Below are 14,371 nucleotides of genomic sequence, written 5' to 3'. Positions count from 1 at the left end.
GCAAAAGCTGCAGACATTGTGGATATAGTGGTTAAAACAGTTATCAAAGTGGAAATGGATTTCTTGATCCTTGATGGGGACTTCAGCCTATTATTTTTTAACATATGGGACACTCTCCTTATTTCCCTTTCCTCTGAGAGCAGAGAGATAGTATGTCTCAGTCAGGTTCTTTTGCCCTACCTTCCTCCCAGGTCAATACAGATAAGAACTTCTTTCTTCTTCTCAGCCACTGCTGTAATCTCTTTTATAAATAGTCCCCAAAATTTTTTTCTTCCATCTGAAGTAATGTTTGCTTTTGAGCAGCCTGCCATAATGGAGTTATTCCTGTGTGCCAGATGCCTTCCTCAGTTGTTTTGTCCCCAAAGAATTCCCACACTTCCTTTTTTGCTGGGGATATGAGGTTGTGCCTCTGCCTTTGCTAAGTGACCTACATCAAAAGGAGCAGAATTGACAAGAATTATGGTAGCTTTCTCTGCAGCATATTTGTCCAACTTGCCTGCTGATCTACACATGATTCCTCTTTTGCCAGTCTTTTTTTAATCACTTCAGTGGGACAATATCTCCTATAATATTCATACACTGATATCAAAGGGTTTATTGGAATTCAAGAAGCAGCAGTTGCTGCTATGTATCAGCAGTAATTAACATTCTTTAACTCCTCATCCATAACAATACAACATCAAAGACCTTGAAGATAAAGGAGCAGTAGCATCTAATGGTGCAGAGACTCTTTTCACCAGTTCATATATCTGCATTTTAAAGTAAGTATTTGAAAGCAAAACTGGAAGTTCTGGTTTTTTTATTACTTAACAGGAATCCAAATACTTCAGCTCATCCCATGTGCAGAAGGGGTGTATATCTGCACATTTGTATGAGGAAGAGCAAGAAAATCATGAGTAGATTGTAAAAAGCTTCTTGAAGACTTCCATGAGTTGAGTCTCTGGGTTTATTCTACCAGTTCTTCATATCTGATACCCCAGTGATACTGCAGTGAACAAAACATGCTGGGGAGTTACCATATATTCCTCCCTGCATCTCTGTGTCGTGGTTCATCTCCTTCCTTTCAGAGATACCTGAGATAGTTTTTGTTGCATGAACTCCTCCATGTTTTTAATCACTAAGAACAATCTAATTACCTTCCACAGAGCAACAACACACACCTGGTTGCCATTACCTGAGTAACTGGAGATGTGAGATCTGCACTGTATCTACATGGTGCTCTCCCCCCAAAAAACCTTTACTATATTATGGAAACTCCCCTGGACTGGGGTGACCTTCCTGAGAACATATACAAAACCTGCAAACAGAAGCAAAATTGTTAGCTAGATCAGTAGGCTGAACTGCTGTTGAACTGTTCCAGGCTCAGCAGCATTCCTTTCCTTTGGTAGATACATTGATGAGCCAAAACTAATTCCTCAGGCTGTTTATATTTTATGTTGTCAGAAGACCATCTCATGCTTTTTCACTCTCTTCTGGAGGCTGAGAGAATACTAAACTGCACTTTTATTTCCAAGTTAGTATTACTGAAAGACATGTATTCAGCTAGTTTCAGCTGCTCTCCTTGTGTTTCAATCTCCCCAGCTGTCCTTGCTGATTACTTGCACTAGTTTCCCTTGCTCAGCCTTTATCTTTGTCCACCTGGCATCAAAAATTGATGGAGACAGCAGTCTCAGCTGGAGCTTTTTAGCTTAAAATTGTGCTTCTGGGTTTACTTCAACAATATCCTTAGGCTACATGGAGCTTCTATGAACCACCAAAGGAAGCATTTAGTCACTTAGTAAACAAGCTAAAAAGTCTGAGAATGAAAAGTAACTGCTTTGGAGGGACATTGGATGGGACCACCTTCAACATCACCCAAAAGTAAGTTTGCTCTGCCAATATGCTGTGAAGTCTTATGATGTGGTCATCAAGGGTGAGCTTTATTTTCAGTACAGCAGTATTAGAAATATTGTTTCCAAAGTATGTGTGTATATGCAGTGAGTACAGACTTCTCATTCCATTGCAAGTAAATTTTTCCTTGTTGCAAAGGCTGGTGATGAATTATGACTATTCTTTAATTTTTGGATAAGTAAAGAAATCTCCATTTATAGTTCAGGAGTTTTATCTCGTGCATAGAATTGTGTCAGGGCCTTGTATCAGGCCACACTGTGATTCTGCAGCATCTCAGAATGCTCAGTGTCTCCATGTGTCTATGTACCAGATACCAGCAGGTATCAGGGCAGCATCTTGTGTAGGCTGCTGTACTAATTGCTGCTGGTTACTCTTCTGCACCAGCCACTTCTCACTTCCCTGGGACTACTTGGCTCTGCAGTTCAATCTCTGGTGTTTGTTGACTTCATATGTCAGCTGGTTGGGGGCTTGCCTTGTAAATGATCTTTCTCATCTGATCCTCATGATACCAGTAACTAACTTGCATATGGACCTTTTCAATTTTTTTTTAACCACTTCCCTAGCAGTTGTTCCTTGAATTGTTACATCTGGTGTGAAGTAGTTGCCCTGAGGCTAAGAATTAGATCTGATATCTTTAGGAAAAATCCAGATTTGGAATCTAGTTTATAGGTCTGCACACAACATGGTCTGCAGGTTTGTGCAGTGTGTTTGCATTGCTCACCACTGCATTAGGAAGCTCCCTTAGGAATTGTTTGCAAACTGACTTTGCACAGACGATGTCTTATGTTTTACATCTGGGCACAGAACTCTGCCTGGGATGCCCTTGCCAGGCCTGGCGCAGCTGCTTCACTTCACTTGAGCTGTCCCTTAAGACAACTGGCACGAGCAAAACTGCATGAATGTATTTGCAATGCATACAAATAGGCATTCTGAATTACTCCTCCTGTCTGCCTTCTGGCTTGCCATCCCTTTCAGTGTTTCAGAAAACCAGTCTTAAATGCCTTCTCCCCTCCCTGGAAGAGCTGTAAGCTTGTACAGTTATCTCTAAGACTCATTGAGAAACCATAAGCAACAAGTTTTGGTATTGCTATTGAACATTCTGATAGATGAAATGCAGCTTTTTCTTTAGCATTTTCATATGAGCAGAAAACAACTCCAAAATCTGAGTACAGAGATGATTGCTTTGATCAATATGATCAGTAAGTTTACTCTTGTGAAAATGCTTTTAGTATCTGAATCTGTTGGCAGCACTTATGATTATTTTGAAAGATCAGAATTTTTGAATGCAAAAATCTACAATTTCAGACATAGTTAGGATGCAACTATTTGTCATCTAATAGATAACCACTGTCTTGTTATCCAGCTTTAACGCTGGATGCAGATATGGAAGGTCTTTTGGCTGGGTAGGTAGGTATGGTTTTATCTGGCAAATGCAGCTGGCCTGCTGTTCTAGTTCACCCAGAAGTGATGCAGCAGATGATACTGGTTATCACAGCCAATATGGCAGGGAAAAGGTAAAGAATTCCAGAATGTAAAAGAAATAAGAGGGCAGAATAATATTTTTTAAAATAAAATATTGCTGTTTACTTTAAAATGTGATCTGTCTGTATTGCAGCGGTGAGAAGGCAAAGGGCCAAATCATCCTGGTGCTCATGGTAGTACAATTCTGTGGCAGAATAACAGCATTTCCTTGTTATGTGAAGAGGTCACAGCCCAGTTGCATCCTTATTATACCATGTATAACCATATAGAATTGGAAATGCTGCACTTTAGATTCAGGAATGAGCAAAATAGATAAGCCAGGAAAGGCAAGGACAGAAATATGTGTGTTGGTGGTAACTGCATCATTAGCAGGAATCCCAATTGCCCAGGGCACTTCTCATGTCAGGCAGATGAGATGCATAAAGCAGTTTTGTAACAAGAGACACATCACCTTTTACACTCCTAAAAACAAACTAGCCATGGATGGAGTGTTACAGGGTAAAATTGCACCATATGCTTGTGCATTGTAGTGGATCCTAGTGCAGAAAATGAGAAAATCAGAAGGATTTCTGCACCTCAGCAAAGGCAAAGTAGGTGTTTGGAGAGAAGGCTGATGGAGGTAGCAAAATCACTGCAATATTCTGTCAGGTGCCATCATAGTGGGGCTTGGTGCCAAGCCTGAATGAGCTTCCTGGCCCCAAATAACTGTGGCTCCTGCTGCTTCAGGACCCAGCTTGTCTGCACAGCCTGCCAGCATCTCACTGCAGCAGTGGCCAGAGGCTGGCAGACAGAGTCTTTCCCAAAAACAATTCAGCCTTGAAAAGCTTCATCCTGCCTACAGTAGTTCAGCTTTGGAGGGCAGAAGGTCCCATTGGTTCAGGATGCCTTGCCAGTGCACCTGGCCTTGCACTTAGCTTCCTGTTTGTGAGGAAAGCATCCTGCAAACCTCATATATTCAGAGAAAATAAAACCCCAAATGTCAGCATGGTTTCAGCAGTACACATCTTGATGCAACCCCTCTTCTCCTAAGCTCAGAAGCTGGTCCCACTTTGTGGGGTTAGCACTGGGGGAAATGTGGGCAGTAGGAATTAGCAGATGCCCAAACCACACCAATTGCATAGAAACTCTCTCTCGATGTAGTTTGCCAACATCTTCCCAGGGGGACCTGGCTCATGTGTTGAGAAAAACACATTGTTGTCCATACCCAGTGATTTACAGTATCTTGAAATGTTCTCTTTAAAACAGATCTTTCATGCAAGCAGAGGCCAATGACTTGAAGCTGTCACAAGCTATGTGAGCACGGGACAGGGGTCCAAAGAGCCTGCTTGTTTACAGACACAAAGGAGCTGTTCAGGATTTTTTCTTTTGTTGGTTGTTTTTTTTTTAACTAATCTTTTTCTCAGGTTTTTTTTTTTTTTTTTTTTTTTTCAACTCATCACATGCTGTAGTCCTAAATATATTTTTATTAAAACACATTCCTTAGTATTGCATGGGCTGGAGTTCTTAGATACTTTTACAGAGTAATTAGGTAGTTAAAGCACTTTTAAAGCATGTTTAGAATGGAAAAGATTTTTGTTTTTTCTTTTTATTTGTAAGGCTTTATATATATGTGAGTGTGAGTATATATGTGCATATACACACACACAGAGGAAGAATCACTTAAAATTTCTGATTGCTTTTTATTGATGTGGAACTGTAACTTTTGGAATAGCTTAGGTGAAATGGGAAGCTTTGAGAGGTTTATTTGGAGAACTCCTATTCTTTTTCCCTGGTTGGCTGAACAGTTTCCTGCACATGCAATGAGACCTCCTTCTCCTGTTTTATTTTAGACACTTGGTGCACTCAGCCTCTACACAGGGGATGGAGACCTTGACTCCTTTGAATGGGAAGTATTGAAATCATACAAACAGCTTGTGCACATTGATCACTCCTATCATCCCAACTGGCCCAGGAGAGACAGCTTTTCCTGCTGGCCTTCAGTGCTTCTCATTTCAGCTGTGAAGTAAGATGCTCTGATGGGAATAACTTTCATGCAAGTTCCTCTCAAGTTCTTATCAACAGGAATCAAGGTTATTGGAGTCTGCTGTCTTTGAGATAGAAAACAAATCTCATGATCTGGAACTCAAAGAAAATGTTTCTTGGTTTTTGCTTGAGAGCACTAATCTCTCTTTGTAATTGGGAGGCAAAACTTTAACAGGAGGATTTTATTTGGCTTCATGTTCCATGAAGTAAAAAAGCAATTTGTACAGCAGCAGCTTTGTATTCCACTGGTAGTGAAAGAAATATTTGAAATGGGAATAAAGGTTGAATAGAGTTCCAGTTGAAGTGTGTTAAACATATTTTATGAAAATGTTTCTGACATGCTGTGTTGTTGGTTTTGTGGGGTTTTCTTTTTTTTTTGTGTGTGTGTGTTTGTGGTTTTGTTTTGTTATTGTTATTTTTGTTTGGTAGTGTTTTGTTTTGAATGTACCTTTTCTGGGAAAAAAAGAAAAAGAAATATAAGTGATTAAAAAAAAAAGAGTGATATAAGTATAAGGGTTGTTTTTTCCCTCTTGCTGGCTTCATGTTTTTTACTTAAAGCCATAGAGCTTTCATATTCTGAGTGTATCTGGAGAAATTGCCATGCAGATTTTTTTTGTTATACAAAAAACCCACATGTCTTGAGGATTTTCATGGGCAAAGACGTTCAATTGCTGGAAAAGAAAGATAGTCATTACAAGGACAAACCAGAGTAACTTTGTCATCTTATTGCCAAGGAGAACTCTCTATTTCGGTTTGGGTTAGTCTCAATCTGCAGGTAGGAAGGCTTGACATGGACTTCTCAGAGTCCATGCTGTCAATCAGTATCATGCTAAGGCTGGCCTTGTTTTTCCCCAGTTTCCCTTCTTAATGCAGTTGTAGTGGGTTTTTAACTTTAGCGCTTGCAATCTTTCTCCCAAGCGTGTTGCACAAGTGGTGAACTTTCAGCTGTGAAATTCTGAATGAGGGGTACTGCAGAGACACAAAACCCTGAGCTAATTTCCCCTCATTTTTCTTCTTCCCCTGAAAAAAAGGGATGCAAGTCTTATCTCATATTTCTAATGACTTGTCCAGATTCTGCATCTCCCACTACACCTTGCAATATAGAGTAAGCAGCTGAGACTGATTTTACTGTAGTAGGACGTATCTGTGTTTCCAGGGGAAGGGAGAATCTTTAATTTACTCAAATTCCTTTGCAGCTCTATTCAAGTAATTCAAGACCTAGCATATCTCCTGTAGATCTGATAGTTGAACCATGTGTCAGGGAAACACAATTAAATGTAATAAAATGTAGATTTGAATCACAGTTTGGCCTGAAGGTAACCCTGAAGTATGTGCCTTATAGTAATATTTGCAATAGATATAAATCATTGCAATTAGTAATAAAACTAATGAGACAGAAGCAAAATAGTAACCTTATTAAAATTCTCATTTCAGTAATGGAATGTGACTCAGACATTTGAAGTGAAAATGGATGCACGCTGATTAAATTTGAGAAATATTCTTTTTGTCTGTTTCTTAAAAAAATTTTATGGCTTGATTGGTCACTAAGGTTTGCACTTACCTGTAGTGAAAATGCAGAGTTCTGTTAAAGTAAATGGAACTCATCCCTGGAAATGTTCAAGGTCAGCTTGGAAGGGGCTCTGGGCAACCTGGTGTAGTGGAAGGGGAGTTGGAATGAGATGGTCTTTAAGGTCCCTTCCAGCCCAAACTAGGCTGTGATTCTGTGATCAGGAGAAAAAATAGCTGGAAGGTCTAATCTTGTAGCAGGCTCCTGCTGGGACAACTCTGATTATCATTTATCTCTGGAGTTAGGTGTCCATTTGCTCAACCTAAAGTTCTTAGGGATTAGGAATATTTATGGGAACCATAAATATGCGATCATGCTATCAGATTTATTCAGACATCAGGTGTGGTAAATATGTAGTGATCATAATACTGGGTTTTCTGTTACTTATCCTATTTTTATCATCAAAACACCACTTTAAAATTGAAGCACTTAATTTCTTATTGCTCTTATGGATTTTCTGACAACTCAGACAGTAAAAGGGCAAATCCTTCTACCACATCTTAGCCAAGAAATGCATATTTTTAAATGGATTCTGAGTACTTTCTGCAGCTTTCTGTGTTCTCCTGCCAGGAATCTGGGGTTCTGATAATGATTATTATCAAGTTGCAGTCATGTTAGTCAGAATTATAATAAAAGATACTTGGTACTCTAAGAAAATACCATAAGCAAGAGAGTAGAAAATTATTTCAGTGCTGTCTTGGGTTTTACAAGCTTAACAATGTGATGTATCTCATGGCTGCAATTTTTGTAAAAACACCTTTTCTCACAGATTATTTCCCAGCTTTTGATCTTAGAGTCTGTCTTTTTTTTTTTTTTTTTTTTTTTTTTCACTTCAGACTTTCTTAATTGCTACAAAACCTAGCTCACAAAAGTCTCATCTGAATGCATCATGCAAAATCTTCTTGGCAGTGGCTGAAATGCCCACTCTGGTTTGGGGGGGTTTGTTTGTTTTTAAAGCCTTACTATATTAATTAAAGGCTTCTTTCTGTTAATATTGTAAGGGTTGCATACAAAGAAATCAATCAGCTTCTGTCTGTCAGTTGTAAACCTGTATTTTCTCTTATTAAAAACATTTTCTGTAGCAGTAAATGCTGCTGTTGCCTGATCCTGTCAGCTTTCTACATTTGGTAAGCATGGAGAAGTACAGTTGGCAAAATTCTAGGTTTTTTGGACCACTGGGATTTTTGGACCACTTCCTTTTGCTCTTTACTATGAAGAATCTCCATTATTCCTTGATTTTGATGAGATTCTCCCTCTAGCTCCCCATTCTGGTGTTTAGAGTCTTAGAGATTTTTTTTGTTCAGTTTTGCACTTTCTTTGGCTGGTCAGAATTCTGAGAAGGCCTGGTGAATCCTGCTTTTTCATGTCACATCTGGACTCAATATTTGATTTTGAGATTAGTCCTCTAGAAGGATGCTTTGTTTTGTTCAGACCATTAGCATGCTGAAATAATTGCTTATGGAATGAGGAAGAAGCCTGTCATCAGTCTTTGGGTGCTCCTGTCTCATTTTGCCAGTTAGATCCATAGGTGTTTCTTATTCTCCATGTGGATATACAGGTGGTGGCTTCCCTAGACCTGTGAATGCAGTGAACAAGAGCTGCTGTGCCTTTGCTGCCTTTTTCATAGCCAGTATGGAAAGGTTGCCTTGGCATTTCAGCAGAAGTTGCTGTGTCTGAAAAAGGGCATTTTTTTGACTAAGCAAAGACTGATTGATTCTAAGTTATTTTTACATATGTGAAATGAATTTCTTTTCCATGCTGCCTCAGTTCTTGGGTTAGGCACTCTGGCTCTAGGGTCCTCTAGTATTGGTAAATCTGCTGTATGTACACTTTATATGGGCTTATCTGGACTTGCAAGTTCTTTGGGGTGGGGATCTTTTGGGCTTGGCATTTGTATAGCATCTAGCACTGTGGGTTTAATAAGAGACCTATTGTGCAGTATCATCATGAAAGCTAATGGTCTGGTAAAGCTTAGAGGACAGCTTAAACCAAGCTTGTACCAAACTTTAGTAGGTTCGCTGTCTTCTCAGGAAATCTTTGCCCTTAAATTATTCCACTTAAATCAAGAGCAGAATGTACAGAACAACTACAGAGGGGACAAAGGACTCCATAATGCTTGCCAGACTAACCATGCTGTCTTGCCTGGCATTCCTATTTATTTTCACATGCTTTCTGTATGCTTTCATCCTTTCTCACAATTGGAAAATCAGTTATTTCCCCCTTTTTTTAAAAAAAAACTTTCTTCTTGTTTTTTTTTTTCTTTTTTTTGTTATACTTCTGAACTCTCAGCATGTTGTTATAGCCTTGTCATTGTTTTCTTGAAGAGGACTTTCCTCACTAACTGGGAATTTGACTGACAGAGAAATTGTATCTTGCTTATTTTGATGGTGGTTTGGAAGAGAAATTTCTAACACATTGTGCACAGGATATATCTGTATATACCTCTGTCACATGAGAAGGGGCGTTTTCCTTGAACCTTAATGTGGGGGGATTTCTTCAGTCCTTGGTGTTTGGTGTGTCAGTGCCCCAGGAAAACTGAGTCCCTTGTGCCCCACCATTCTGGTGGTTCTGTTATAGAGCCCTTTCTACAAGGGCTGGGCATGCTGCTGGAGCAGAGAGGGGTTTGACTGACTTAGAGGCACTCCAGCAGCATAAGGGAGACCCCTCAGTGGGTCCTCCACCTTGTTTGACTACTCCCACTGCTGGCAACTACTGATGCCCATGAAGGACTCACACCAACAGTTTCTGGAATAACACTGAATAAATATAGAATATAGTTTAAATTTCAAGGATTGCTGGTGAAAGTATCTGAATGCAAAAATATATTCAAAGTAGTACACAGGCAAACTCTAATCCCCATTAAGAGTATGCAGCATCCACAGAGTAGGGTTCTTGACCAGTCCTTATGAAGAAGCTCTGGTTCTTAACCAAATGTCCTTATGAGGCAGAAGAGATTCAACCCATTGACTGATCCCAGCAGTTATGATGGAGTTTTCCCTGACTTTTCCCCATTCTCAACTTACTTTTCTACTATTTCTTTGTTTAGGTGGAATTCGAGTGACTCTTGTCATACGAAGTTCTCTCACTTTGCTCCTAAAGTCAATAGTCAATAAATTCAGAGTGCATACTCAGTGAGAGGTGGCTTGTACCTTGGCATGGGAAACTTTGGGATAGATAGTGTGTTAGTATTACAATTAGGTTTTAATGAACCAAGTTGATCTGAGGAGAGCAATTTCAGCCCTGACTTGCTGGCTCAGCAGCAAGGCATTTTCCCCCATCTCCCCTGGCTGACAGGTGCTGTGTGATTATCAGCTACTATCGAGTTCCCCTTCCTGCAAGGATTTCAAAAGAGCCTGGCAGTGCTTCTGCTCTGCCCCACCCTCCATTCATCCCCTTAGCAGGGGCTGTGGTTGCAGGTTCTGTGTATGGGAGAGCATCATGGCAGAGGTTTTGAGCTGCCAAATGCACTCCAACCAGGGAGCAGCAGCTGCATTTTATCCTATAATTTCCATAGTGTTGTAACTTTTGTTAGGATGTGAATACAACTTCTCAGTTTCTTCTGTTTCTATCCCAAGCCATCTTCCCAAACTCTCCCGCTGGATTTCCATATAAATTTGGTCTTATTACTGCAAGCTTTTGTTTGTTGATAGCTCATGCAAGTCATTCCCTCATGGGAAATATTTTGGTGCTTTAAATTTTATTTACATCTGGATATTGTACCTGCAGACTTACCAAAGAAAGATGCTGACTGATTAGAAGTAGTCTTTTTGTATTCCTGTTAAAGACTTCACCATCTGTGAAGTGTAATCAGACTTCTTGCTAATTAGATGTAACAAAACTGCATAATGCTAAGTTTGAGGAAAAATTTATTAGAAATACAATGTACCATATGACTGATTTGTTTCTTTAAGTGCTTAACTGTAAATAAAATGTTCCTCTAATGTCCCAAACATCCAGTTTTCCACCCCTGTAGGCTTTAAAAATTCCTTTCAGCCATTCATGATACTATGTTGGTTGCTATAGTGATACCAATTTCCTGTCTAAAGTTATTGTACTTCAGAGGTACATGAAGCCTTTTAATCTTCTTTACCCATTTCCCCTATTTCACTCTTTGATTTTACAGATGCTCTTATTCAAGGACTGGAATTCCTATAATGTTGGTCTATTTTTTCCACCATGTGATGGAAACCAGAATAAATATGCCTTTCCCTCATAGGACTAATGAAGATTCCTGCTGCCTTATTGGTACCGTCACTGAACATTGCTCTATATCAAAAATTTACAGAATTTATATTTATTTTTGTTATGGACCACTAAGCTAGAGAAGCACAGGCTCTTCACCTTGACCAAATCAAGAGCAGCTGCATTCAACCAGGTGAAATTTAAACACTTAGGAAAAACAGCGTGTCAGCCATGATGCTGCTGAAAACCAGTATAAGTCCAGTTGGGTCAGGCCTCCATAAAGTGACTTAATGGGGACTGAACCCTGACTGAGACAGTTTGCTGTTCCTGTGATACATGTAATAGAATGAAATCCTAAAACAGTCTGATCAATATTCCCTTTATCTACCTATGACAAAGTTTGTGTGATGGTTGAATTTTATGTAAAGTTTAGGGTCTTTCTGGGGGGTTGTCACTGTGCTGCTCTGTATTGCTTCACCTTCTCGGTGTGCATCCTTGTGAAAGCTGCTCTGATCAGAGATGGGTGTCCATTTGGCCACTTTGGCCAATAGTCTTTTGATGCAACATTCTTGATTATAATGCCTCAGTCCCTCTGAATTTTGTTCTTCCTATGGTACGCTGTGGCCACTGTAACCTTGCTCATAAGCATATGCAGAATTTGGTACTTTTTGTGAGATGTGCAGTCCCAAGTAGTCTCAGTTCAAAGGTCTGTATTGCTGAATGCCTTTCTGGTCAGGAATCACTCCTACAGATGAATTATGCTCTTTCTGATATAGATCACATCCTGAAAAATCTGTGGGATGGGGTAAACTGCTGGAGGTTCTAAGCGGCTGGGGAAAAAAATCATTACTGAATAGATTCCAGATGAGATTATTGGATATCCAAATGGACAAAAGCTGTGTGGGGAAGGTGTGCATGGAAAATATTCAGGAGAGTCAGGAAGATATCTATGTGGCTGGGAAGCAAATGATGTAATTGTATTTTAGGAGATAATACATGCTAAAACTTAAGGAGAAACAGGAAATGAAGAAGATGGATGTGTGTGGATCCTAGGATGAATTATGATCTCACAGAATTAAGCAGGTTGGCAATGGTAAGAACTGAGAAGGAATGTATAATATGCTCTTTATGAATGTCTTTCTCATTTGTATATATACTATTCTACCCTTTTTTCTTTCTAAGTTAGGCTCTTTTCTGATTTTTGTCCCTTGAGTGGCCCTCTAGTGCCGTGGATTTATGCTGTTTGTTCAGCAACATTCCTACTCTTCTGAATTCTGTCCCATGTGCATTTAAGATAATCTTGGTTTGCATTTCCTCTTGCCTGCTTGTTTAGCTTTTTCTCCCAGGCCATTAGTTCAGTTGTATTTTCTTGTGGGGAAAAAAATTTCTTTCTGTGGTAAAAGTAATTAAGTTTCCTATGCTAAAACCATCTTCTCCAGGATATTCCAGATTTATTCTATTATGATTCCCTTGAAATCCATATATTAGGTTTTGGATTGGTGATAGAAAAAACTTGGCTTCTCCTGCTCCTTTTCCTTATGATGGAGGTTTCTGTGACTGAGCTGGTTGGCAGCAGGTGGCTCCCAAACAGTACCTGCACCACACCATTAACAGCTATTTGTTGTGGCTCCAGAAGCTTAGCCTGTGGTGTTGTCTTTTTATTTGTGCTGCAGTTCTTGGTTAGCAGCTGCTCACATTGCTATCTTTTTCAGCTGCCTGTGTGTGGGCATAAAATCCATACAAGGATCACTGTCCTGTGGTTGTAATAGCAGAAAATAGATGTATTTTAATCTCTCAAAAGATCTTTAGATCTTTTCAAAGAGAAGTGAACTGTGATTGTGCAGGGTGAAAAGGGTCTTGTGCTTTTTAACTTCTATAGGATGACACAAGGGACAACTGCATTGCTTTCTTCTTTTTCTGCTCTCTTTATTGATGCTGGGAATTCAAGGTTTGTTTGGCTCGGGGGAATCCACAGGATTTATCTTTTCTCTCTCTTTTGTACTTATTTGACTTTTTGCCAATGATTGGCTTAAAAGTATTTCTATTAGCTTTTTAACATTAATTGAATGATGGTGCTGTTTCTCCACCTCAGCTGCAAGTGTGCGCTGTAACCATCTCTCCAAAACTGGAAGAGTATTGTAAAACAAAGTAGAACAGGTCAAATAGGGTCTGAAAATTTTTAAGCTTTTAATTTTTTTCTTGCTTTTAAAGTTTGATCTGGATTAAAAATTATGTAGAATGAGTATTTCCCTAGTTGCAGGAAAGATATAAAGTCAGGTCCAAAGTCAAGCCAGGAGATCTAAGTACGGTTCAGGAACATCAGGGACTGGGATGGGGAACAGGCACAGCTGAGACACCTCAGGCCAGGACTTGGTGGCAGAGCTGAAATAAGGATGGCAGCTCTGCACTGGGAAGTGCAAGGGTTGGGTTCCAAGGTGGGACTGACCACAGCAAATAAAGCCTGTTGGTGCTTTTCAGAACTCTGACAAATATGCTGAAGGCATTTACTGGGAGAGTCTTATGGCCAAAGTCACTGTGACAAACTAGAAGTGCCCAGTAGAGCTGAAAGGTGGATGGTGCTGACTGTGTTGAGAACGAGCATGAAGCTCTCATGCAGAGTGAATGCTGGCTTTCAAGTGGAACAATTACAAGGAAACATGTAGAGGAGATAATATCATTGCAATATCAGGCTGGATGAAGCCCCCAGGAATCTTGTGACTCCATCCATGCTCTTTTGTAACAAGACTTCTTATACAGTAGAGGAAGAGGGAAGAGGACAACTACGATTCTTAGAACAGATGAAAAAGATTATAATTGTAACTGATTTACTCTGATAATAATCAATGGACTTAGATGACACTTGCTGCAAAAGCCTATCCTTCAAAAACCTTTTTTTGCTTTTGATCTGTGAAAGGATCTGAGGGGGATACTCAGGTTATGTTCATATAAAAAATACTTGGTTTCAGACAAAAAACCAAGTACTTAAAAATAATTCATACTGTGGTACTATCATTTCCATAAAAGATGTGGATGTAAAAAGAGATGACCGCGGAGAACCAAGGTCAAAAATCAGACTCTTAATACTATCTGACTAATATTTGGTTTCCCAAGGTAATTGTCTTTTAAGTAGAAGACTGTTGTGGTAGAGGTATTTTCTACACAATGCACTTGGCCTTCTGCCAACAGACGAGTGCTCCAGATGGATACTAATGGAAGAAATATTAATAT

At 39.6% G+C, this 14,371-nt stretch overlaps 1 protein-coding gene across 18 annotated transcripts in view; it reads left to right on the top strand.

Moving 5' to 3' along the window:
- Window positions 1-14,371, top strand: part of SORCS2 (sortilin related VPS10 domain containing receptor 2) — a 528,299-nt gene that overhangs the window by 133,981 nt on the left and 379,947 nt on the right. The gene's annotated exons all lie outside the window — the stretch shown is intronic.

Source organism: Lonchura striata, chromosome 4 (assembly GCF_050655825.1).
Source record: "Lonchura striata isolate lonStrDom1 chromosome 4, ASM5065582v1, whole genome shotgun sequence".
Lineage (NCBI taxonomy): Eukaryota > Metazoa > Chordata > Aves > Passeriformes > Estrildidae > Lonchura > Lonchura striata.
Note: the sequence above shows the minus strand (reverse complement) of the source record. Positions and strands in the feature narration are given on the sequence as shown.